The sequence below is a fragment of the Muscardinus avellanarius genome, assembly GCF_963383645.1.
Source record: "Muscardinus avellanarius genome assembly, chromosome: 17".
Classification (NCBI taxonomy): Eukaryota; Metazoa; Chordata; class Mammalia; order Rodentia; family Gliridae; genus Muscardinus; species Muscardinus avellanarius.
Genome location: NC_137803.1, coordinates 34717530 through 34744915, shown reverse-complemented (window position 1 = coordinate 34744915; position 27386 = coordinate 34717530).

Sequence of the window (27386 nt, the reverse complement as noted above, 5' to 3'; positions counted from 1 at the left end):
AATAAACATTATTCATTGGAAATTTTTTCTCATAATTGGCAGGAATAATTTTAGTTTTTGAGTGTTAATCAAATAGGAATGACTGATTTCATCAAATGGGTAAGACTCAGTGAGTCTTTTCAAACACAATTTTCTTATCAAAAGAAAATTGTAACATATTTGATTAATTTGGAAAAAATATCTGTCATTTCATGGAGAAAGAGAAAGTATTACATCACTTAGAGTCTATCACATTTCTATATATTTTCATGTGGGGATTAACTAGTTTTAATTTTTTATAATTTATTTTTTATTATTTTTTCATGTGGGTAATATTGAAAATGGAATACATTAGCACAGTGCTTAGTGCCATCTCCCCAACCCCCAGCTTCCCTTTCTCCTTCTCCCAACAATGAGTGTACAGGTTGACCATGCTACACTCACACTTAAAAACATTCGAATGTAGCTCCTTCATTAATTAACCTCAGCTTTCCTCCTCTTCTACTTTTCCTTTCTAGCTTTGCTGAAGTTTCAACCCTTTATCTGGAGTCCCTCTGGTATCCCTAATACTCCCTAGTTTGGGCATATTAGAGAAAACATATGTCCCTTCTCTTTCTGTACTTGGCTGATCTCACTTAACATAATGTTCTCCAGGTCTTTTTGCTCTAATTTAATAACTATTTATTACTAGTACTTAAATAGTTATAAATAATAATGCCATCCTATTTTATGGCTACTTTTACTTTCTATTTAATATGTGAATTAATAATTAACTAAAAATGCAAAATGTCTTAAGATTTGGTCTTAGGGTTCAGACAGATTTGAGTTTGAATTTTCTTATACCAGTTACTAATGTGCTTGTATGGGGGCGAGGAGGGAGAATTTACTTAATCGCTCCAAATCTTGGATTTCTGATACACAAAATTGAGGCAATAAGCTAAGTTGCAGGGCTCTATTCTCTAAATTACTGGTAAGTACAGGACCAGTTTCTAAGAGACAAGCCAAAAATGGTAGGCACCTATCGTTTCTATTACCTTGGGAACATTTTCAATACTTCTACTGACCAATGGTTTTTAAAATTAGTTACAGTTCTTGTTCTTTTAGCACCAGGGAGGTGGGTCTAGAATTGTCAAGTGTAGTAGGTTAGGTAATCATTATGAGCATCTTAAAAAAAGTTCAAACCCTCCCTAAATTCTGAATATTTAAACCAGAAACATCTTGTACAGCCAGATGAACCGGCAAAGCAGAGTATAAATTGTTACACTAGTTGTGCCTGTCATGTAACAAGCTTTATCTACGTTGTTCTTCACTTTATTTCATAACCTAGTAGAATCTGAGGTACAGAGGAAGCACTAAAAATATTTGCGGCATAAATTAACACAACAGGAAGTTTGTATTCCAGAGTCACTCAACCAAGAATATGTATTATGTTTGCTTAGTATGCAGAGTTAGAATCAGAAAAAAGATTGAAGTTCAATCATTTGTGAGGCTTATACATAAACAAAGAATAATATAAATCTACCAATAGGGGCTATACCACCTATTAAATAATTTTTTAAAATTATCTTATTATTTAAAGAGTTTCACATTCATTTCTTTCTTTAAATTTTCATCCATTTGCCTACCATTGTGCTAAATGCATTGCTTGCTATTTTATCAAACTCACATCCACTCCCTCTGTGACTTTTAGTGATATTTTACTTAGTCCACAAAATGCACTTTTTAATTCATTTATATAAAAAATGTTTTTTCATGATTCTATATCTAGATATAACATAAAACTTTTTGTGAAGACTTCATTTGTGCTGAAAATGTATTGTTCCCTCTCCTTTATCCTGTAGTTATTTTGTTTGAATCTCTAATGTATCTGTTATTACATTTTATTGTAAAGAGTTTTATTTATAATAATAATGGGACCTTTGATACCCTCCATGGGAACAGGAGATTTGAGATGGCTGCATTTCTTGGACCTCTGTTTATATCACCTGCTAATTAATTTTAGTTAATAATGTTTGCTATTTTATTGTATTTAAAATGAGGAGGATTGCAAGAGAGGAGAACAAAACAAAACAAACAAAAAAAAAATGCAGTAACTGGTTAACCTTTTACACTTGTAAGTACTCAACCAAAACCAAGATGGTTGAAATGCAACCTTTCTCAATTAAATTGCAGAAGTTTCAGTGGGTAAATAACCACTCCATCATAATTTTCAGCAACAATCTGATGGGATTAAATGTAAATCAGGGCATCTATCACACATCCTGCTGTTGATATGAGGGCACTTGTACCTCTGGATTTCTCAGAGTAATGGTTGTCCCCTGGTGTTCTTGCTTTTCAATGGGGAAAAGTGTAACTTTGCTCTGCAGAATACTCTCAGCAGTTGAATGTCATTAAAAATAAAAATATTGATGGAAAAAATGAGTATATATATAAACAATGAGCAATTTACACACTAAAAACAGTGACATAAGGTGGAAAATAATGGAAAACGGGAAAATGTGTAGCAATGACTGCTTGACAGATTGCCATCATTTTACTCTCTGGGGTTTTGTCACAACCTTCAGAAGGGAGATAACATTGAACATCTGGTGGGCAACCAGTGCGGAACCTCAATGAAGCTGAGCCTCTGCAGTAGAAAAGAGCTCGGGGCTGTGGCTCAACTCCTCACACATACCTAGGAAGATAAAATGAGCCTGGAATAATAATGCCAAATATAAAGCCTCCTCCTAAGAAAACATGTACCATAATACACAGATTTTTTGTATTACTTTTTCTTTTTGATCTGGCACCAAATAATAGGAAAATCAACAGAAAAAAATACACTCATTGGCATATACCAGTTACCTGGCTATCTACAGCATTTAATTTTAATGAAACATAGTTTATTTCATAAGATGAGGATCATAATAACTCTGAATATAAGTGCTATTATGTAGAAATTACGATGATTTGTACGTGTACTTTTAAAATAATATAACACAATATACAGATAAGTATTGCTTTTTTATTCCATATGACTTTAATTACTTGAGCAAGGACCCATACGATACAGTTCATGTTTTACAGTTCTGATATAAAACATATCGTTGGTGTAGGATATGAAAATCTTATTAGATATAACTTTTATTTTATTTAGTTAATTAATTATCTTACTATAATTCTGGTGTATGAAGAAGAATGAAATATGCACTGAAAATTATTCAGTTCAGCTATTGGCCTTAGCTATCTCTTTCATCAGTTACTTCTACTCTAGACTTTTTTAAAAAATAAATTTACTCCAGGCTTTAATTTTATTCCAGGTTTTTTGTTTTGTTTTATTCAATATACCTGATTTTTTCTAGTTGCCAGGTCCTGTCCTCATGTGTATGCCAGTAAACATTGAGCAACTGGAAAAGCCTGGACTTAGAGTGGTTTCCAGTAAGTGTAACGCCTATGTGGTGGACCAGTCTCAAGCTACCTACATCACCTGCAGAATTGGAAGAGTTGCTATGTTTCTCATGAACTATCAGAGTTGGCTCTAGCACACTGCTGCCTAATATTCAACAGGAACTACTTTCTTCCAATAAAAAGCTTGAACTGTTTCCATTTTTTCCCTTTAACCTTCTGTCTAAAATACAGGCAAATATTATTTTCTTAAGTTCTTTTCAAGTAAATAGTTTGTGGATGTGGTATGGGGATTGGACCCAGAGTCGTTCTAAATTTGAGCTATATATAACCCCTGTTCTTTGTAAGTGTGTGTGTGTGTGTGTGAGCTACACCACAAACCCTATTTTACTTTTTTATTTTGAAAGAGGTTCTCAGTAAATTGCTGATGTTCTCTCTAATTTTCTGAAGCAGACTGAAAACCTAGGATGCTCCTGTCTCAAGTATTGGAATTACATGAGTATTCCACCAGGATTGCCTTTATATTTTATTTGAAACAGGGTCTTGCTAAATTATTATTTGGCCTCAAAACTGTGATCTTCCTGTATCAACCTCTCAATTACTGGGATTACAGGTGCTTGCTACTGTAACTGGCCATAAATATTTTAAATAAGCAGTATCAATTAGCAAGAATAACAATTCAATAGTACAGTTGCAAATTTATACAAAATTTTAAGAAAATAGGTGTGTCTGCATTCCAATCAAACATAAATCAAACCAAGCAAAATTTTGCTAAAATTCCTGAAGCCAGATTTTCTACTGAGCTCTATAATGAATAAAGATACTACTTCTGTACTGTGTAGATCATTAGCATATCTTTACCATCTCTAATTAAATCAATCTCCTATAATACAAAATTTGTTTCTCATTTTTTTCTAGAATTCATTTTTCCCTGTACGGAGACATCTGCAGGTGGAATTTGAGGGTGACATCTTCAGTAGTGGCACATAAATTAGGTGGCCAAGTATTAGATGGCTGATCAGGTGACTTATCCAGGTGACTATTGAAAGTTTTTTTTAAATGTTGGCTTTTCTCCAATTTTAGCTCAGCATTGACACTGGGTCATCTGAAAAGAATGGCATTCTATTCAACAGATTAGGAGTTTTCTCCCTGAAATCCTCACGAAACAGAACCTTCCCACAGAAAGTCCATCTGCCTCTGCTGGAGCAGAGAGATGTCTCATTTCCAGATTGTTCTCTCTAATCTAGTTTCTTCTGTTTTCTACTTAGAAACCCTTCAGTGCAGTGAAATAATGTACCGACACCTTGCCTTTTGGGGGAAGAGAGTTTCAATCCAGACATCACACACTTCTACTTTGGAATTTAGGCGATTCTGTCTTTGGGTGTATTTTTTATCTGTATCATGAATCCACTTAGTATAAATCCTGGAATTTTTTATTCATTCAATTTGATTTATTTTGGGGGAGAGTACTAAGGATTTAATCTGGTGGTCTACCTCCAAGTTATACCCCTAAGCTTATTTCACTTTTTCTAAAAAAATTAAAAAAAAATTGAAACACAATCTCTCTATGTTTCTGAGAGTCTCACAAAGTTGCTGAGGCTGGCTGAAAAACTGGGATACTCCCATCTCAGCCTCAGAAGTACTGAGATTACAAGTTTGTGCTACTATGTCCAGCTCAATTTTGATTTATTTTGCTCCATTTTCTTTTGAAACTTAATGAAATGTTTTCTCACTATGCATATTCAAAGCCAATTATTAACATTGATTTTATCCTAGGTATATTCTCCCCATTGGCTTTTTTGGCAGACACCATCAATTCTGTGACCTCTTTTTGTATCATTTTCCCAGGTGACATGACATAGGTGGTAGTTTCTTTGTAAAATAGACTTTTATTGGTGCATTGTAGTCTCACATCATGATGTAGTTCAGAATGATAGGGACCTGTATGCACACAGCACTTGGTGAGCTTCTCCTGGGCTCTCCCTAGTCCCTCCACATCCCCTTTCATGATACCAAGATTGGCACGGATAATTTCACCTATGTAAATAACACCAATGGAAGTGTTTTCTTCATTATTTTCCCCTCATCTCCCACCACCCTCCATACACTCTCCCCATTGCTCTACTGGGCTCTGTTATCTAAAGTTCCTCTTGTATCCTCATGACTCTACCTTCCATATATGAGAGAACACATATGCTTCTTTGCTTTCTATGACTAACTGATCTCACCTAACATCCTGTTCTCCAGGTGTATCCATTTTTCTGAAAATTATGTAATTTTGTTCTTCTTTACTGCTGAGTAGAATTTTATCGTGTGTATATCTTATAAATTTATAAAAGATATTGACTGTTAGCTGGACATGGTGGTACACACCTGTAATCTCAGTACTTTGGAGGTTGATACAGAAGGATTAAGCTTGGAGACCAGATTTAGCAATTTAGGGAGAACTTGTTTCAAAATAAAATTAAAATAGAATGGGTATAGCTTAGAGGTAGAATGCTCCTGGGTTCAATCCCCAGTGTCTCTCTCATACACATAAGATACTGACTCTTTTGAAATTCCTCATTATGATTGCTTTTTATTGCTTTATTTTCAGGGCAGATAAGATACATAGAACATGCATCCAGAGAGTAATCAAGACTTCCCCAATTTGATTTTTTTTTTAATTTTTTTTCCAAGCTGATCAATTCCAACTCTATCTATCATGTCTTCCAGTTAAAGACTGAAAAGCATCATCACATTAGGCATTCAACAGAAAATAATCTACATTTCCCTCTTAAAGAGCAAATGGAGAGTTGCTTTATGCAAACAGAATTTTGTGTTAAGGACTAATTGGCAAATATATTACCCAAATGATGTTAATTCAGACTTCAGAGATGAGAACAGAGAAATAACGCACCTTCTCCTGATCCCCAAAGACTAAACGGCTATAGACTTTACTGAGGTTATTTCGGCTCTATGCACACCCTTCAGGCTCAGTTTCAAAGAACAGAAATTGGAGAGAAGTCAGGACTCAGCTCTGCCAAGAACATAGGATACCATGTCTTCTTTTGTTGTTCTGAAATGAAACTAACAACATTGGTGTAGGATGTTAAAAATGACAACAAATGTAACTCCCATAGAAAGTATAAAATATCTCATTCAATGTATCCAGTTCCTATTGATAGCTCTGAAAGAAGATTGTATTTTCTTAGAAGAACTGAGAATAAGCAACTTGATAGTTAAAGTAGCTGACATTTTTTTAACTTCTTATGTGTTGGTTTCTTAACATGGGTATGATAAAATAAAGTTAATGAGTTTATAGCACTTTTCATTTTAACTTAAAATTCCATGATTTTAATAATTTAATTTCTAAACACTTATCGTTACTAATAAACCTTTAAAATCTAGTACTCTGTGGATTTTTGCCACTCTAATATTTTCGTTTATCTTTTCTCTCTTCATGTATGCAAAATTTTTCTCTCTGAGGAAAATTGGGCAGGCATTAACAAGGTCACTAGCTGAAATGCCACCTACAAAGTCCACCAACACTAAGTTCAAATTCTAAGCATAGTGTTTTAGAGGCTGCGACAGGAAGATTGCAGGTTCAAGGCCAGCCTCAACAACATAGCAAGACTATTTGCAACCTACTGAGACTTTATTTAAAAAATAAATAAATAAATGAATAAAAAGGGCTGGGTGTGCTGCTCAGGGGTAGAATGCCCTGGATTCAATCTCCAACATCATAAACACACACACATACAAATTTCTAAATTTATTTTTATTGGTGCATTTTTTACTTTCTTCTCTTTCTATCAAGTTGATTTTTTGCTCTCCCACGTATTTGAGATGGGTGTTAACCAACAAGCTTTGAGTTAACTATCTTCCCATAAAATATAGGCATATGCATTTGACTTTAATGTTGAGACAATTTTATTCCCTGAGCATTGGTAAAATCCACAGTATACACATCAATGAAGAGGGCACAAAAGACAATGAAAACTGATGAAATTTTAGAGACAGGTGGGAAATTTGCATTCTTAGGAAAGCATATTTCTCCAACAAATCTAATGGAAATCTGGAATATAGGGAAAGCAAAAATCAGTAGGTTTTTTTTTTCTCTCTCAACCATAGTCATAAAATGTGGTGCTGTGGCCTCTATGCGATGAAATGGAGAATACTAATAAGTACATTTAAGGATGTTCAAACTCGTAATAATCAAAAAATATATTTAAGCTGGGCATGTTGGCTCATGCTTATAATCCCCATGCTTGGGAGGCAGAGATAGGAGGATCGCACAGGTTCGAAGCTAGCTTCACTGGCTTAAGAGACCCTGTTTCCAAATAAAAATATAAAATAGGTCTGGGAGTATAGCCTGGAGGTAGAAGAGTTTCCAGAAACCCCAGTACCACAAAAAAAAAAAAAGAAAGAAAGAAAAGAAAAAAGAAAGAAAGAAAGAAATATATTTAAAATTCCAGTACAATATTGTTATTTTTCAAATAATGACATTTTTAGGAAATGATTATGCTCAGAATTGTTCAGTCTGCAAAGAAAATAAAGCTTTCACACTAAAGAATGATATATTAATTGACAAATGTGAGAATGTTTACAAGAATACAAGTTCTATATAATTATTTTATTTAATAGATTTGAAATAAATATTTTTTTTCATTTTTTTGGTATCGGATAAGTAACCCAGGGCATTCTACCTCCAAGCTACACTCCCTGCCCTATTTTTTATTCCTTATTTTGAAACAGGTTCTCAGTGAGTTGCAAAGGGCCTCACTAAGTAACTGAGGCTGTCTACAAACCGCGATCCTCCTGTCTCAGCCTCCTAAATACTGGGATTACAAGCAGACACCACCATGCCCGGCTTTGTAATATATATTTTCTTATTGATTAAATATAGCACAGATATTTTCTTTTTGGAAAAGTGTGTTGCTTAAATGTATTTGAGAACATGATGCACACTAAAAACCACCCCAAAATAATACAAAGTGGTAAATAATAATGACACGTGTAATATAGATAGTGGTGTTGCAAATTAAAAAAAAAAAAAAAACAGAGTCTGAGTGATACTTGCTGTGTTTTAAATGTGGGTGGAGCACAGGACCATAAAAATAATGAGATAATTAAAGAAAGGTATAGCTGCTGCTGCGGAAGTAATTTGGGATTCTTGGAGATAACTATGGTACTTAGTCAATTTGAATGAATAGCACATGAATAGGACAGTGCTATTGGAAACAAAGAAGATTGTTTTCTTCTGTTTCTCATGCACCATGGCTATTTTAGAGCTCACTGATTTTTGTCAATATTTTTGCATCCATAAAAAGTTAATCATAAGCATATTGATTAGTAGATTTAAACCACTGTGCATTTTGCATTTTTATAAATAGAATCCTAACTCACTTTATTTTTAGTAATTAAAACTTATGCTACAAATTAAATGAATATAATACCCCCCCATTCTATTCTTAAATATGGAATAACAAGGATTGTGGCGAGATGTATTTAAAAAGCTTCTTACTCCAAAATTTTTAAAAGTCCAATATTTTCCTCACTGGACTTTATGGTGTTTTGGATGTTTTCATATAATATATATATGTATATATCAAGCATATTTCCCAATACTCCCTTTAAATATAGTTCAGATATGTGATAGAAGTAGGTTCAGTTGCCCAACAGCATAAGCCAGAGTGCTAGGTAGAGCTCAGGATATTTCTGTAGCCCTGGAATGATGTGTGGATTAAGAGTAATGCTCCACCTCCAGTACTACCAAAAAAAAAAAAAAAAAAAAAAAAATCCTTACAGAGTCCTGCCCATCAGTGGCGGGGCTAATTAGGAAGGTTGAGTACCGACAGCTCGAAAACACACACACATAAGCTGGGAGTCAAGTCAAGCAAGATCTCATTTATTCCTCTTCAAGCAACATATATATAACACAAAACCACGAGGGGAATTTCCAATGGGGAAATAGTCTAGCCTATTGGGATAAAGATCACTAGCATGTAGTTCACAGCCAACCCCAGGCCATTCATGTGTGCAAAAACTCCTTTTAAGGGAAAAACTACTCAGTCTCCCCACCCATAATGAATGGGGAAAACACTCCTTTGTAATTTCCTCCAGGTGTGTCGTAGCCCCTCTTCTGGGGAAGTTCTTAAACTTTGCCTAAGGCCTAGCCTGCAGGCCTCTCAGGCTGAGGGAGGCTGCATCTCCTTAGGTGCTGTATGTACACACCCCAACATCTCCCCTTTTTCTTTTATTTTATCAGGACTGGGCCTGTCTTAGGTTGTCCCCAATTGAGTACCAGAGATTACCTGTCATTGGATAGCACAGATCTATGCTGTACCTCCTGTCTTAGGTTTCCCTGGCCCATGGGGATCTTACCCATCATTGGTCACCAGCCCTTTAACATGTTGCGATTTCCTTCATCTGGGGAACTTGTAAGGCAGGAGGGGGACGGTCATATTCAGAGCACCAATCATAAGATTCATTTTGCTGGCAAGCCTTTGGTAATGCACTTCTATTTGGTTGATTTTAACAGAAACTGAACTAATCTATTAAATACACAGGAGTCCATGATGCACAAAACTATGATAAACAGCAATGGGCAAAGGAAGAAAATAGGGCAAAAGTCCATGAAAGCCGGTCCAGAACGGATTCTCCTGAAGATTTCATTGCCGCCTCTCCAGATCATGTTGGAGCTACTTAATCCTATCTTGTTCCTGCAAAAATAAGCAGATGCCTCCCTTTTCCACTGTTAATAAATCCAATACCTGTCTTTTTTATAATACCACATAGACTAGAGAATCTAATTGGGCTTATAAGTCTAGGACAGTTTCTGAGAAGGCCTTAATACCATCAATCATTTGGAGGGAGAGTTTCCTATGTAACTCAAACTCCATCCCAAGGCCAGCCACACCCTTGGCAGTTCTGGCAATAATCTCCAGCCCGATTAAGAGGGGGATGGCTTGTACTGCTCTCCTTTTTTGCCCTCCCCAATCAAAAGGGGGGGTGGACATTGGTTCCTCCCCAAGGATAATATTTATATCAAGGAGCAGGAGGCAAGGGTGCAAAAACCTGTCCATGATGGGGGCAAAGACCCATATGCAATGCTATCGCCACAAACAAAAACCAACCTGAGAGGGGGACAAAGATTTTGGGAGGGAGATTCAACAGTAATATTTATAGAGCAAAAACTTGAACCATCAACATTCGGTGCCCAGTAACAGGTATTATTTATTGATATTTTAAACAGCTGAACGGATAATGGGAAGAACATAGAGCAATTGGGGTGATCTAGTTTGGGGGACTCCTCTTGATTAATTAGGGCCAAGGGCCAGGTGGTCCAGCTCAAAGATAAAGCCAACAATCTCTAGCTACTTTGATGGAGGAAAAGGGAATCTCTGTGGTCCAATGCCTATGAAAAGGGGACAGGTTGGAATCTTTTGAAAAATTTAAAATATTTAGGGTTAATAATGCTTTTCTTAATCGATCATGTGGGGGTAGCAACTCCCCCATTTGTTTTTCTAATTGAACTTTTAGGGTATGATAATATTTTTCTATTAAAGCTTGTCCTTTTGGGTTATATGAAATGCTCGTAGTGTGAATAATTTTCCATAATTGTAGGAAGGAGGCGAAATGTTGACTAATAAAACAAGGGCCATTATTAGTTTTGATTTGTTCAGGAATACCAAGAATAGCAAAACATTGAAGAAATAGACTTATAGCATGTTTTGTCTATTCACCCAAATGAGCTGAGGCCCAAGCAGCCCTGGAATAGGTATCTATGGAAACAAAAATATACTTGAGTTTTCCAAATGGTTGCAAATGAGTTACATCCACTTGCCATAATCCATTGGGATGTAGGCCTCTCAGGTTAACTCCGGGCGATTGAAGGGGGGGGGGGGTGTTTGCAAGAAGGGTTGACATGATTTACAAGTGTGAACAATTCTTTTTAAATCCTTAGTAGGGATTTGAGGATATTTGTGTTTTAATCCCCTCCAATTTACATGAGTTAGATGAAAATCCATGGCCTCTTCTACAGATAGGGCTTGAACTTTTGTGGAGGCCAGTTGGTCAGCCATGGCATTGTCATTGGATAGTAACCCGGGTAGGTTTTGATGTTCCCTAAGATGCTGAATATATATTGGATATCAACGTTGTTTAAGCAGACACTGTATTTGTATCATTAAAGGGGTAATGGGATTGGCATCTACTTTAATATAAGCATCTATTAAAGTAGGTAACAAATTTACTACATATAAACTATCTGAGAATAAATTTATAGACTCAAAAGATTCTTGCAGGGCTAGGGCTACAACAAAAAGTTCATTGAATTGGGGGGGATCCTTTTACAGGCTGGAAGATGGTTTTTTGGGGCTGGGGCTCCATTCCTTTTACAAAATGGAGATAAATAACCACAGAGGCCCCTTCGTGTCCTCCATCAGTGAATATAATAATAAATTTGGGATCTGGGGTAAGAAAAATAAAAATCCCTCTAATGCAAATACTATTCTTGAATTATTTCTCTGTAACCATGTAAAATTGGAGACGCGAAAGGGAATGATAATTTTATGGGGGTCTATTCCGAATAACTGATTTGCTATGTCTCTTCCTTTAATAATGTAATCTGCTGTTTGATCAATTATGGAATATACCCGGGGTGCTCCTCCTAATGGAGAGGTGTATCCAATGAATAGGTCCTCCCATCTGGGCCAAAAGAGCCAAGCATAAGGTGCTTCCCATGAAAACACATAAAATTAAAGGCAGCATGGGATTAAATCACCTTAAGGATGTCTCATTAATTGACTTTTCTATTTTTGCTTTCTGGGTTATCTCAGCAATAGGGACTTTAGTAGGCCCTTCATCTAATTTTTACCGTGCTGTCAAAGCGACTTTCCTTACCTGGTCTTGTGGTTCCCAGGGGTACCAGGCAGCTGGACGGTTTCCCCCAGGATTTATGTTGACAGTTCCTCTGGCTCCCACTTTGCCCTCATACTCCGTACTGCAGAGGGTACGGAGAATGAATTGGCTGGGGAAAGGGGCTGTGGGTAGTCCTTAGCATCCCCAAAGGGATCGAGGGAGGGATCAGGAGGTTTCTTAGGGGCTTCGGGACCAGAGGAGGGTATATGCTCGTCCAAGAAAATGGTATTCTTCAAGAATGATTTTTTCTACCTATAACAGGAGGCATTTTGATATCACAATTGTTTACCTTTCCTTCTTGTCAATTCATTTTTCTTTTTTCTTTTTTCCTTTTGCCCCCCACTCTTCATTTTGGTAAGAACTATGTATACTCTCTTAAGAGGTGGATTTATTCTACCACATCAAGTACTGATGGAATCTATTGTTTATACATAATCGGATTTCAGGGATATATGAAAACAATCTAATATCACAGTTTTAACCTAGCAATAGTAATGTTTTTTTTTTATCTAAAATTAACACTATGAAAGTTCTCAGTAGTCTTGCTAATCTTTATATCTATTATATCCTAATTGCATGGGTAACTGTCATATAATCTGTGCTTTTGTGAAAGTGTCATTTATTTCTGTACATTTTGAATTGTATGCTTGTGCTGTCTATGAGATCTGTCCACATTTATGACTTTTTATGTTTTTATCTTTCTAGATATCCTAAATACAGTAGATTCCTTCCTTCCTCTAATTCATAAATGCTGTACAGATTACTTATTGTTATGTGAAAAGCTCAGTGCCTCACAATGATGCCAATACATTATTTTGTTAATGAATCCTCACTTTGGGCAGAGTTCAGAATGGATGATTCAATTGTTTCACTTGATGTCAGCTGGGGCACTTTCTCTGAAGCTGAAAGTATCACCTTACAAATGATCTACACATATGCCTAGAAAACTGGTGATAGTTCTGACAAGAAAGAGAGGCTGGGATCTTGATTCCTTGAGGCATCTCTGTGGGACTGTAGGAGCTGAGGAGTACTGGGTATTCTCTGAGGCAATTTGCCTACCTTCAAACACAACATGTTAGGAGAGATAGGTTGCAAAAATAAACCTTTTATTGAAAAAGAGGAGAATTAGTGCATTTGTAGAATATTTTGCTTCTTAGCTATTCTGCAACTCAACTAGACACATGATTTCAGTTCACTGATTATTGCTTCATCTTGCTCCCTGGAAATAATTTGTCATGGCTCCTAGCTTTACATTCTTACATTCTGAATCATTCTTTATGTTCTATAAAAAACTTGTATGTTTACTTCTGAGTAGCTCTCTTAAACTCCTGATATAAGGGTTCAAAATCATCTTTAATTTTATATTGTCATTGTATTCCTTATTCTATGTTAGTAAAATCATTTAAAATTTATAATACTCTGTTTAATTTTATGCTAGTATAATTATGGAAAATTGATGGTACTCCTGTGGGTAAATTATAATTTACTCCACTAGGTAAAAAATATTCAGTACAAATCTGAAATTGCCTCAAATCCTTCTACTAACTTATTAGGTTTCAATGAGTTTAATACAAAGCAACACTCTCAAGATTCCTTGAGGGTTGGGAATATAACTCAGTCGAGTACTTGCCTAGCATGGGCAAGGGTCCAGGTTTAATCTCAAATATCACCATAAAAAAACACCAAAAAAAAATGCTTAGGAACCCTATTGTTAAATTATAAAGCACAATCTAAGGAATATTAAAAGCTTTATTAGGCATTCCCTTAAATATTTCTGAGTTAAAAAAAAGTGATTTTCAGTCATGTCAGGAGACATTAGCCATTAAATTATCCTATTCTAGTAGCTCACTAGATTTTTATCCTTACTCTAAAACTATATCTTACTTTGGAAAATCTACTTCCTGATAGAGATAAGAAATTGAAAACAATATTCTGTAATTTTCATTATGGAGATTTTTTTTCTTACTTTCTTGGTTAAACTTATTCTTAAGAATTTTATTTTTTGAGGCTCTTCTGAAGAGGATTATTTTCCACATTTCTTTTTCAGTGGATTCATTGCTGGTGATTATAAAAGCTATTGATTTTTGAAATTATCTGGCTAATTTGCTAAATTTATCAGTTCTAGAAGTTTTTTAGTTGAAATTTTTGATCTTCTAAGTATAGGCTTATGTCATCTAAATTAGAGATAATTTCACTTCTTATTTTCCTATACGTATCCCTTTAAATTTTTTCCCTGCCATATTGCTATGGATATACTTTTAAGCGCTATACTCAATAGGAACACTAATAGCGGATATTTTTGTCTTGTTCCTTATATTAGAGGAAATACTTTCAATTTTTACACTTTCAGCATGGTGTTGGCTTTGGATTGTAATATTTTTGTCCCTTATGAGATTGAGCTATGTTCCTTTTATCCCTAATCTCTTCAGTGTTTTTTCAATGAATATGTGTTAAATTTTGTCAAACACTATTTTTTACCTATTGTTATGATCATGTGGCTTTTTTCATTGGTTGTGTTTATGCTATAAATAACCTTTATTGGCTTGCATATATTGAAACAACTTTGCATTCCTGGAATGAAACAAACTGGGTACCATTGTCATGGTACCATTGTCATGGTACAATGTTTTCTTAATGTGACATTAAATTTGAATTTCTAATATTTTATTAAGAACTTTTATGCCTAGCATGGTGGTGCACGCTTGTAATCCCTGCATTCGGGAGGCTTAGACTGGAAGATGGTGGTTTACAACCTCAGTTACTTAGTGAGACCCTCTGCAACTCAGTGAGACTTCGTTTCAAAATAAAGAATAAAAAATAGGGCAGGAGGTGTAGCATGGAGGTTGAATTCCCCTGGATTCTATCCCTAGACCCCCCCCCAAAAAAAAAAAAGAACTTTTACATTTATTTGGTTTTGTAACCAAGATGCTAATGACTTCATAGAATGACATTGAGAATAGTTCATCTGTTTATATTTCATGAAATAATGTGAGGAGCTTAGTTCTTCCTTAAAGCTCTTACAGAATTCATCTGAGAAACAGTCTATGTCAAACCCTAAAATTCCTATTCATTTATCATTCTGCTAACATCTCTTTCATTTTTTATAGTGTATGATAGGCATACACTAAACGTTCATAGTTTAACATCTCTTTAATTTTTTATAGTGTATGATAGGCATCTCTGAAAAAAGGAAATGAAACTACACTATATCCAGAAAATTTATCTAGTGAACTTCTATGAGTTTATTAGAATTCCTCTGTAATTAACACATTGCAAGATATAAGAATATTGAACATCCTTGGGCAACTTTTTCCTTCTGGTCTATGTTCCACACCTTTTAGATTTGTCTTTCAATACCATTCAAATTCCAGGAAACAACTCTGTCTGTTTTTGTATAAGAAATAATCTCAACACTTGATGTCTTAAAATAGCAGGGATTTTATTTTATCCTCCTATCTTATGGCTCCTTAACTCAGCTCAGGATCAGCTGATATTTAACTGACAGGTTGATCTGGTGGGTACCAAGTGATTTTACTCAGGTGCTTGGCACCAGAATGGGAATGAATGAAGGAATGAGTTCAACTGTATCTCTACCTCTCCATGAATTTTTAAGGCATGTCTTCAGTTGGTTAGTTGCATCACTCATTTGATAGACTGAGATTCCAAGATAGAGTGTTTTTGGAAATAAAAAGTAGAAACCATCATCTGCTTAATACTATTCTCAGAGACTGGCATAGAACCTCCTCTGCTATTATATATTGTTCAAGTAGTCTTGAATACTTTCTAGATTTAAGGGAAGGCCACAGAGATGTTCATCTCTCAAAGGGATCAACACCAACAAAAAAAATGTGACAACCTTTATGTATTCTAACACAGATAATTCAAATTGATTTGATTTAGTTTGTATTATCAGTCACAAACTATAAATAAAGATATTGTTTAGGTTATATCTTTGCATATTTTTTTTCTACTGGTATTTGAATCTAGGCGCATTCTACTTCTGAGATACATACTCAGCTCTTTTTAGTTTTTTTTTTTATTATTGTTTTTGTTGTGGTACTGGGGTTTCTGGAAGCCCTTCTACCTCCGGGCTTCACTCCCAGACCTATTTTATATTTTTATTTGGAAACAGGGTCTCTTAAGCCAGCGTGTCTGGCTTCGAACCTGCCTGATCCTCCTCTCTCCTCCTCCCAAGCGCGGGGATTACAGGCGGGGATTACAGGAGTGTGCCACCACACCCGGCTTTATTTTGTATTTTGAAACAGGGTCTCACTAAGTTGCTGAGGTTGTCCCCACGTCAGCTGATATTTCTTTCTCAGCCTCTAAATGCCGGAATTATAGTTGTGTACCACCGTACCCAACCTTGGGTAACATTTTCGTTGGATATATTCTGATGATTGAAATGTTTCCCCCCCCCCTTTTTTTAAGAGTATTCAACATTGAGGGTATAGAAAAATGCAAATCTTAGGTGATAATATTTGGAAATTTCTACTTCATTCAATTTGTGGGGATTTATCCTCACAAATCTCAGCCCTTTGTCTTTTTTTCTTTGTGCTCTCCATTTACTACAGGAAAAAAATTTCCAATCTTCCTCTGGTGATGGTCTACATTCATTCTCTATGATCGTTTCTTATTTTATGCTTTCACCTCCTATTAGTTCTTGCTAAGGCTGAGAAACTTTATATGCTATTCTTTGCTGCAAGCTAAGAGATCTTTCTGTCTTCCTAAAACTTTTGATCTGCTATCTCTTGCCTTGAAACCATCTAGCCTGCTGTTTTTATATCTTAATTGGTTTTCTTAATTTACCCATATTTATTCCCTAAAAGATGATAGGATAAATTTTTCAATTTCCTCCAACTCTTAGAGATTTCACATTTGCATTTACAATATATTTTAGAAAGGCATATTTCTTTTTCATTTCTAATATCTTCTAATAAAGCTCTATTAATGTTGACTCTCTGTTCTTCTCTTATACTTGAGCATGATAACAGTATATCCAAGAAAAAATAACAGAAGAGAATATTTTTCTTGTCAAAAATTGTTTGCCAGACTAACACTTTATTTTCAGATATTATTGGTTTATTTTTGTCATGAATGTTAGTTTATCAAATCTAGAAATTGCATGGGATTCTTGAGCCTTACAATCCAAAAATACATTTAAACTGTACAAAATGCTCAAAAAGAAAAAAATAAAACTATGACCTTCTCTGAACTCAGTCCTATTTGTAGAATTAAAGAAAAAACACAGAAATATTGACTGTCAGAAAGCTCTGAAGTAAATACCAACTCAAAAAAAAGACAAAAAAAACTCCACTTTGTACAGATATGGAAAGTCTATTCATGTTACTTTTTTTTCAAGTAATTGATGAGTCACCTCATTGTAACCCAATACAATGTTTTAAAGGACTACAATAAACCGTTTTGTGATTGATTTATCTAGGCTGTGAAATTGGTATAGCAGAGGTAATACCTAGCATAGTCCCAGAAAATCAGGGACAAACTGAGTGCAGTGATTGCTATCTATATGATAATATTTAGGAGGCTGAGACAAGAGGATCTCACATTTGAGGTCCACATGTGGTAATTACCAAGACTCTGCAAAATAAAAGATACAAAGGACTGAGTATAGCTCAGAATCAGAATCAGAACATCTTTAAGTTCAATCCCCAGTCTCACAGACACACAGAAAAAGGAAAGAAAACAATGTCAAATCTCTTTTCATAGATAATTCTCATAGAAAAATAAAAAATGGAAAGGAAATGTCATCGCTGTTTCATCAAAATACCCTTTATGAACTATACTCCTGAAACACACACATGCACACACAGTGTTCAAGCCAAAGAATAAGGAATACCTTTATTATTGTTATCATAATCAGAAACTCAATAAGGCAAGCAGAGTACTCTTTAAATACTTTGGATATTCTCTTTTCAGGATAGAAATTAAGAAACATTTTTTTAAGTATTTGCTGAGTCCCCAGGCCTGTATTAGTCATGTTTATTTATCTTATCATCATTGCCAAGTTTTCAATGTGGCAATATTTGGTTGATTTGCCAAATAAACCATATACACCATAAATGACAAAATATATAGGAATTCAAATGACAGTAGACTTGTTGAGTGCCTACTTATGAAATCTAAATTTTATGAGAAGCAAATTAAATAATGTACTTATTCTACAAAATACTCAGTTGAAAAACTGATACTATATTAAACTCAACAACATTTTTAGAAATCAAAGAATATGTGTTATTTTTTTAGGCAAACCAAGGCCAAAACAGGTTCTGATTTTGTTTAAAGGCATGGATCTCACAGATTCACAATAGAACCAAGCCCAGAGAATTCTTGAAAATTTGGGATCTTATCTATTAGGTCACTCAGATTTTTCTTCCAGCATTGAGGAAATACTTTTTTCTATTTCATATGTTGCTTACTATGAAAATGATCTTTGGAAGATGTAATTGTAATCCCTGTCCATGTTTGAAGATGGGGTAGTTGTGTAAACTATGTTGCACCCCTGCTAGTATCAGGATTCTGGTTTTTACCTTCATGACTACCTAGAAAGGAGACTTTTGTGCATAGGCATACTTCTCTTTAATTAACAATGCACCTAAACAGGATCTTGGTTTTATAAATACCACAGAAGTTACAAGAGAATTTCTAAACACTGCATTAGAATATGTAAGGGTCTGTCAAACTATGACCCCCAAAATGAATTCTACCCTTGTTTTCAGATAGCCCATAGCTAATAATAAGTTATAAATTTTAGTCAGTCAAAAATAAAACATTTCATACTTAATAATTACATAAAATTCAAATTTCATTGTCCATAAATCAATTTTTGATGCAAACCATACTAATTTGTTTATCTCTGTTGTATGGCTGCTTTTGTGCTATTATAGTTGAGTTGAATGGTTGAAACTAAAACCATATGGCCCACGAAGCCCTATTTTCATATTTATAACCTATTTTTTTTCATTTCTCATTGAATTTAAGTTCAAAGTACTTTTCACCCACAAAACAAATCATTTCTACTTTGTGGGCTCTGCCAGTAGTGACTTGGGAATCCATATACTTGCCAATCAGAAGAAAAACATGAAAAATGAGCTTGGAATTTAGGGAAGACTGCTGTAAAGTTTGTGTTTGATTTTACACTGACCCAAAGAAAGGACTAATGAGGCTTGTACATTCAGGGACAGGAGACATTGTCAATATTTTGCAACACATTTTTTCAGAAACATTGACATTGGCTAAAAATATTTCTTTAAAGAAACACTTTTATCTGCTTTTTTTTTTCTTTTTCATTTTTTTGCAGTACTGGGGATTGACCTCAGAGGAATTCTTTCTCTGAGCTATATTTCACCCCTAATTATTATTTTTTTATTTTTGAAACAGGTTCTCACTAAGTTGCGGAGGACCTCACTACTGGGACAATAAAGGTGAGCCACCTTGGTGGCTTATCTGCTGGTTTTAATACATTGTTTTAGAAAGCTTTATATCACTCCTACTTTTGGTATCATACTTTTACCCAGTGTCATAAATAGAATATATTTTTTCTTTATTCAAAAGTACCTATTTTCATTTCATGGGATTCTTTCCTCTATAAAGTCTTTCTGAGTCATTCATTCTCAATTTTTAGAATTCTCTTCACTTGTTTCCAGAGGACTAGATTGAAATCATGACCATATTTTGTTTTATGGTATATATTTTTCTCCTATACACGTTTATCTTTTTTTCTCTGCCTTAAAAAAAAAAAAAAGAATTACTAGTGTGCTTCAACCTAAGGCCAACCTGAAGCTCAGATTGTTGTAAAGTAAGCAGATTAAATTCCCATTTTCTCATTTTTTTTTCCTTTTGCTAATATGTTTTGATATGTAGCTTTAGGCTGAGAAGAGATGTTTTCTTCAGCAGAGTGGACAGAGAAATGAAAATGAACAAAGATGATATTTCTTGATTGAATTCACTTACCATCTCAGGATGGTTTATGTGAGTAAATTTTAGTCATTTGTATGATTTGTGTCTAGCCATAGACTCAAAAGGAACACTAGGAGGTCAGAAAAAGCCTTAAAATCTCAACCATGCTGTGGGCTCCTGCTCCTGTCTGCACATGCGTGTTAGAAAAGAATTTCCAAGACAAAAAATAGAGTTACAGATAGGTTTATTTAGAAAAGCAATAGCTGGGCGTGGTGGTGCACGGTTGTAATCCCAGCATTTGGGAGGCTGAGATGGGAGAATTGTGGTTCACGGACAGCCTCAGGTACTACTTTAGTGAGGCCCTTTGCAACTCAGTGAGATCCTATTTCAAAATAAAGAATAAAACATAGGGCTGGGGGTTTAGCTCAGAAGTAGACTTCCCCTGGGTTCCATCTCTAGTAACACACACACACACACACACACACACACACACACACACACACGACAAAAAGAAAAGAAAAGAAAAAAGAAAAGCAAGAATTACTCAATTCAGGAGAACCTGTGGGTCGAAGAGAGAACGAGAGAGAGAGAGAGACAGAGAAAGAGAGAGAGATCTCTGGAGGAGCATCGCTTTTCTTTTTAGAAAAATTTGTAAATATTGAGCACATCTTGTGGTCAAATGGTGAGGATGAGAGGGGTCGTGTCAATATGATGAGCTAGATTCCTTTAATTTTAGTAGGTGATGGTCTGGTTCTTTTCAAAATCTTCAGGCTAATTTTATCTGCTTAATAAATATAATTTAGGCTCTACCCATATCATTAGGATATTAACAATATCTTTCTCTAGACTTCTTTTGTTTAGTATAAACTACACACTGGAAGCTAATCAAATATATTTGTACCAGTTAACTGGACTTATAGTGTTATAATATTGTAAAGTGGAGCATCAATGTGGAGTTTTTAGATTTAAAGCTAGAGTCCCACTTTCATATTTGTCTCTTTTCTATCTATTTTATTCCTCCTATCCTACCTCATCTTCCCCCTTTGATATCGGTTGCATAGTTCCCCTTTCCCACATGTGTGAAATAGTTTATTAATCTGGACGTTAATCCTGCAACTACATCAGACCAGGCAACTAGAAAACTGCCTGGAACTCTCAATAGCCCCTTAACTACTAAATAATAAGTGTATGACCACCCTGATGTGAGGCACCGGAAAATAGTGTCATATGGATATCTGCCTCCCACCACACCTTCCCACTATGGAAGAAAACGCAAGGAAAATGGGGAGAAAATATATCTGGAGCCCAGCTAGCTTTCTCTGTCATAAGTAACTGAAACACATAATCATTCCCTTTTATAACTCCTTATAATTTTTCTTTCAAGCTGAGCATGGTGTCACAGGCTTGTAATCCTAGTTCTTTGGAGGCTGAGTCAAGATGATAACAGATTAAAAGACAGCTTCAGCAATGTAGTAATATCCTATTTGAAAATTAAATTAAAACAAGCCTAGGGGTACAGTTCAGAGATAGAATGCCCATGGGTTCAATCCCCAGTAGCACAAAAAAAATTGTCTTCCAGAAACATGCTTAATTACAGTTTTTGTGACAGTGGATTCTAGTCATTCTTTGGTGTTTGGTTGGTTTTTGAGAGTTGAAGCCATGAATGCCATCTCAGAGTCACTCAAAAGTGCCATGCTTGCCAGCAAGTCACTTTCCCTTCCAGATAAAGGTACTCCTTCCCACCAGAGCCCTAGTATCCAAACCAGGGTCCCACGATAAAACAGTTGTTCTAAATATATTGCATCTACTAAGTTAGTTGTTTTATTCTAGCTGAAGAGTAATTTATACTCTCCACACAAACCTTGGATTAACTCAAGGTAAGCTTCAGAGAGTCTAGAAAATGATATAGTTGCATAAATAAAGTTCTGCTAAGCATTTACTTAGTTGGCAAAAAGTGCAGATAGCACATAACTGTTGTTTTGTTGCTTATTGTAGTTTATTTGCTTTTTTATTAAGAAATGCCTACATAACTAAAGACAAGAAAAAATTTCTTAGTAATGGTAATATTGTTATTAATTAACATAACTTATGTTGGTATAGTGTCATGAGAATGCAGTTTACTATATAATACTTTTGTGGTCTTTATTATATTTAATTTTTTTAATTATTTGGTCATATAGGAATACAGGCATTATCTCTAGTATAGCAAGTAGACTTTTCCAACAAGTATGGGGAAATCACTTTCACATATTAAACAAATTAGTTAACTAAGAGTTAGAACTGAATGGATGTGTCTAGGTTCACAATACACTTGTTTCCCACAAAAGAAAATGACTTTAGTTCTTTGAGAGTAGAAAATAGTCCTTTTCAATTTTCATTGTAACTCCAATATATAGTATGTATTTATAGTTTGAAAAGTATTTTAAATTGATTAGCCTTGTAATTTAAAAGCAGTGATGTTAAATATCTCAGTTGGACATGCCTACCACCTATTTATTGTTTACTTTTTCCACCCTGGGCATACAGTGAAGATATCTCCTATTGTATTGTTCTAGTATTATCTCTCAACATATCATTTTTGCAGTTTCAAGGAAAATGTGAAATGAATATCATGAATACACACAATGTGATATATAACAAAAAATCTTAATGATGCACTATGGAATGGTCCATACGTTTTTCTTCTTGACTAGAGTGCAAAGATCAAGGATGTGCCCTTAGTAGTTTAGTACCATTGAAACCCTTCTTATGAAAGTGCAACGCAGATTTGGAAGTTTTCTCTCTTTTTAAATCTCAATGACTTTTGCCAAATAAATGCTGTGTTTATTTTTCCTTCATGGAATAAGTCTTATCTTTAATGCCTCAAACTTAAATTGTTTGAGTTTCATGAAAGCCTGGGATTGCTAATTAGTCTTCCAGGAATCAGTGGTCAAGGCTGTATTCCCTCAAGCCGGTCCCTTCACCATTTTAGAAGCAGCAGTTTTATTCCCTTCTCAGCCTTCATTTTCCAGCCTATGAGTCCCTAAGTCTTTATTCTGTTCCTCTGAGGACATGCTACACACATAAATCAGGCTTCCAAGGAAGCTAAAAGAGGTAATTATTATTTGCATTTTGGGCATTTAAAAACTCAAAGCTCAGAGGTGAGGATACTTAATTCTAGCTACTTCACCAGATTATAAATTTCTCCTGGGGACAGAGCTCCTTCTGTTTGTTTTATCTACATCTTTACTCCTTACAATTCCTATGATACAACCATACAAATAACCCTGACTCTAGGGCTCTGAATAAGAAATATATTAGGACCCATCAACTTACTAATACTAATTCTAGTTACTAGGTCTCTCTCAGCAAGCAAAATTCTTTTCAAAATGTGTCTATTTATATCATAGTGATGAGAAACTTATTTTTGTAAAAGTGAATATGAAAAGTGTATTTTCTTCATCATCTGAATTCACACCTACTTGTCTTGAGTAGTGCTAGGTACAAACCAAGTGTACTGTACGTCTTCCTCAAACCGCATGGTTTTCTATGGTTTAGTCACTACTAAAGGACAAAACAGAAGTTTTCTACAAGGTCTTTTTTAGAGTTTAAACCAAATTTAAATCTTTTTTTTTTCTTCTCTGGCCTCAAAGTTACATTTTAATTACAGTGCAATAATTTGAGGAACATTGGTAATAGGGAAAACTTTTAGACCTTTTGTTCTTTAGTGCAGTCAAGGGAAACCTCATTAGAGAGGATTTTCTTAGTTAGCAGGGCTTCGAGGTTAATGAGCTGTGAGTGATAATATATGGTAGTAATCCCTCCTGGCAGTAACAGGTTGTATTTTATACATTCCTTAATCTCAATGGGAAAAGAGGTGATGGGAGAGGGTGAGAAGGAAACCAATTTAAGGGGCTCAGGGATGTTCAAAAAATCACTTTATTGGTATGAATCATAATTGAAAACTTCATATGTTCAAACCAGAAAGGCTAAAATTTCAGTGAGTAAAAACCTGTCTCCATAAACTGGTTTGTGTGACAAGATGGTGATCCGTGTGTTGTTCATTCCATATTCAACAACGTTTCCCAGTATTTGGCTTCACCAGGGGATGCTTTCTTCTAATGTTATAACAAGGAGCCAGAAAATTTGAACCCAGGAAATTCAGATAAATTTTATATAAGTGAGGGATACTTGGAGGGGCTAAAGTGAGTGTTAAAAGCAGATACTCTAATCTGAATGTAATATGGGAAATATAATTTAACATGAATTCCTAAGTGGGTTATACTAAAATAGTGTAAGTGTCTTCAATAGATGGGTTTTATTTTCAATGACATTGCAACAGTCCACAGCAAATATGGTGTGTTCTTTGGAAATAATCTCAGTTCTTGCTAGAAGTTTGAAAAAAACAAGATTTCTTTTCTAAACAAGATTCAGAGATTAATTGACTGTAGCATCGTGTGTGTGTGTGTGTGTGTGTGTGTGTGTGTGTGTGTGAGAGAGAGAGAGAGAGAGAGAGAGAGAGAGAGAGAGAGAGAGAGAGATTCGATCATTAGACACCTTTATGTAAAATGGGGGTGGCAGTAGGGAAGTAAAAATGAAGTTTTGTTCTATTTGCCAGTTTTGATTTTACAGGTTTGTATTCTTGGTTTTGTTTTGTTTTGTGTTTGTTTTTCTTCTTCTTTTAGCACTGAAGATTGAACCCAAGGGCATTCTACCTCAAGGGCTACACCCCCAGGTCTGTTTTCTTATTTTTTATTTAAAAACAGGGTCCCACTAAGCTTCAGAGGGGCCTCACTAAGTAGAGGCTGGTGGTGAATCTGCAATCTTCCTGTCTCAGTCTCTCAAGAACTGGTATTACAAACCTGCGCCACCACACCCAGTTTAGGTTTGCATTCTTAAATCACCATTATTACTTTCAAGTCTTAACAAAATGAAGTTCTGAATATCTGTCCTAAAATTTAAGCTCCTCCATAATTCGTCATTATCTATGCTTCCCATGTTTTCTGCCACTTCTTTCTTTTATAAACCCTGTTAAGCAAGATTGGAATATTCTCTTTCTTCTAAATATGTAAATTATTTTCTCTATTTGTTCATTAGATTATTCTTCCTGAATTTTAATTTTATGTCTAGATATCTTTCCTGTTCTATTTTTGCATTTAGTTTAAAAATAATGATATATATATATATATATATATATATATATATATATATGTCTAGATATCCATATCTATAGAGAGAAAGAGATAAAAGGAAAAGAAAAATACCTACTCCATCAAATTTTCCTCATAACTCAATTTTGAAAAAAAAATAAAAAGCATGCTACCACCCGCATCTCTTGAAGTACTATTTATAAAAGTATTTGTAGAACTATTTTGAAAAAAATATATAGTGCTTTATAATTCAAAGGCATTTCTAAAATTATTCATACTACAGTAACTTTTTTATAAATCTATGGTATTTTAATACTGAAAACATTGGAAATATCATCTTAAGATGAAAGATAATACCATAAATCAAATAGATTTTACATCAAGAGAAAACAAGCTCATTTCTTTTTATTATTTTTATCTTACCATGAACTTATGAAGATATAATTATCTACCATTCTCTTGGGCCATTCTTGAATAAGTTTGAAAAATCACATATGAGAAACTTGATCAGGTTGAGAAGAATTTCATACAGGTCACTAACAAAGCAGAGCAAGTATCCCTCTGTAAATAAAGGGCATTCCCTCTAGGTGCTGGATTACTGAAACCACTGATCAGAGTTTCTTGTCCTTGCCATTTTTTGTAGGAGCCCTGCCAAGTGTTTCTCCTTGTGAAGGTTTCCCACTGACAGAGCTTCCCTTCTTTTTTTTTTTTTTCCTGGATAAATGGAATAAAAAAAATTAACACACTTCTTGTATGCTTTCATCCCATAGCCAGGTATCAAACATACCAAGAACTCTCCAGATGGGCAAAATGATGATACAATAATAATGTATAAAATCTAAGTGTGCATCAACCAATGAATGGACCACACAATTATGGGATACACACACAATAGAATTCTACTCAGCAATGAACATGAAAAAAATTATGTCATTTACAGGAAAATGGATGGACCTGGAGAACATTATGTTAAATGAGATTAGTCAGTCACAGAAAGTGACTGACTCTCATATACAAATGCTAGGGAGTAATTAGGATACAAGAGGGACTTTATATAATTGAGGAGAAAGCCCAGTGGAGTGATGGAGGGGGCTACAGGAGGATAGTGCTGGGGGGAGGTAGAATCAATAAAAGAAACATTGCCACTGAAGTGATATACATTTGTGAAATTAAAAAATGCCAGCCCTAATACCATGCATGGGGAAATGGATGGAATGGGGAGAGAGCCAGGGGAAACTCACTGAGTATTGTGTGCATATATGTCTCTTACACTCTGAACAACATTAGGATGGGAGATTACAATTAACCAATAAAGTGATTAAGATCTAGGCAGAGATTTTGTAAATATTCTCTATGCCTTATTTAATAAATGATAAATAAAGTTGATTTATCATCTTGAGTCAGGACTACCCCCAAAATAATTGATAAGTGTCAATTGAAATGGTGTGGATATAAAAGACGAGTCAAGATACAGACTTGAGCACTGAGGAACATATTTTGAATCTGAGTCACTTGTGCAAATCCAGTGTTGAAATATCTATTAGGAAAGGAATAAACCAAGACTCATTTTATTTCATAGTTGGACATGAACATTTCTGCTCTTGCCTATAATAATTATTACTTGATATAAAATAACTGATGCAAGTATACATTTGCTTCTCCTTACTTTACAGCCCATTGAAAAAGATAAGTATCCAGCATTAATTTTGTTTTGCAAAATTTATACATATAAAACAAAGATTAACTTCAAATCATAATGCTTATTAAAAGAAGCCTTATTCAAAAGATCACATGTTGTACGGTTCCATTTATATTAAAGGTTTAGGAAAGGCAATTCTATACAAAGAGAAAGTGTATTACTGGTCAACTTGATATAAAAAAACTGTGTCTACATATGGGCATGAGGTTTAGTCTTTGTGAGATAAAAGTAATTTAAAATAAGATTGTGGCGGTAGTGGCACAATTATGTAAATATAAAAATAAAAAGTACATAAAATGGGCAAATTGTATGGTATGTGGATTATATTTAATAGAACTTAGGCTATTTTTTTTAAATGTCTACTTCATTCTGTCTTG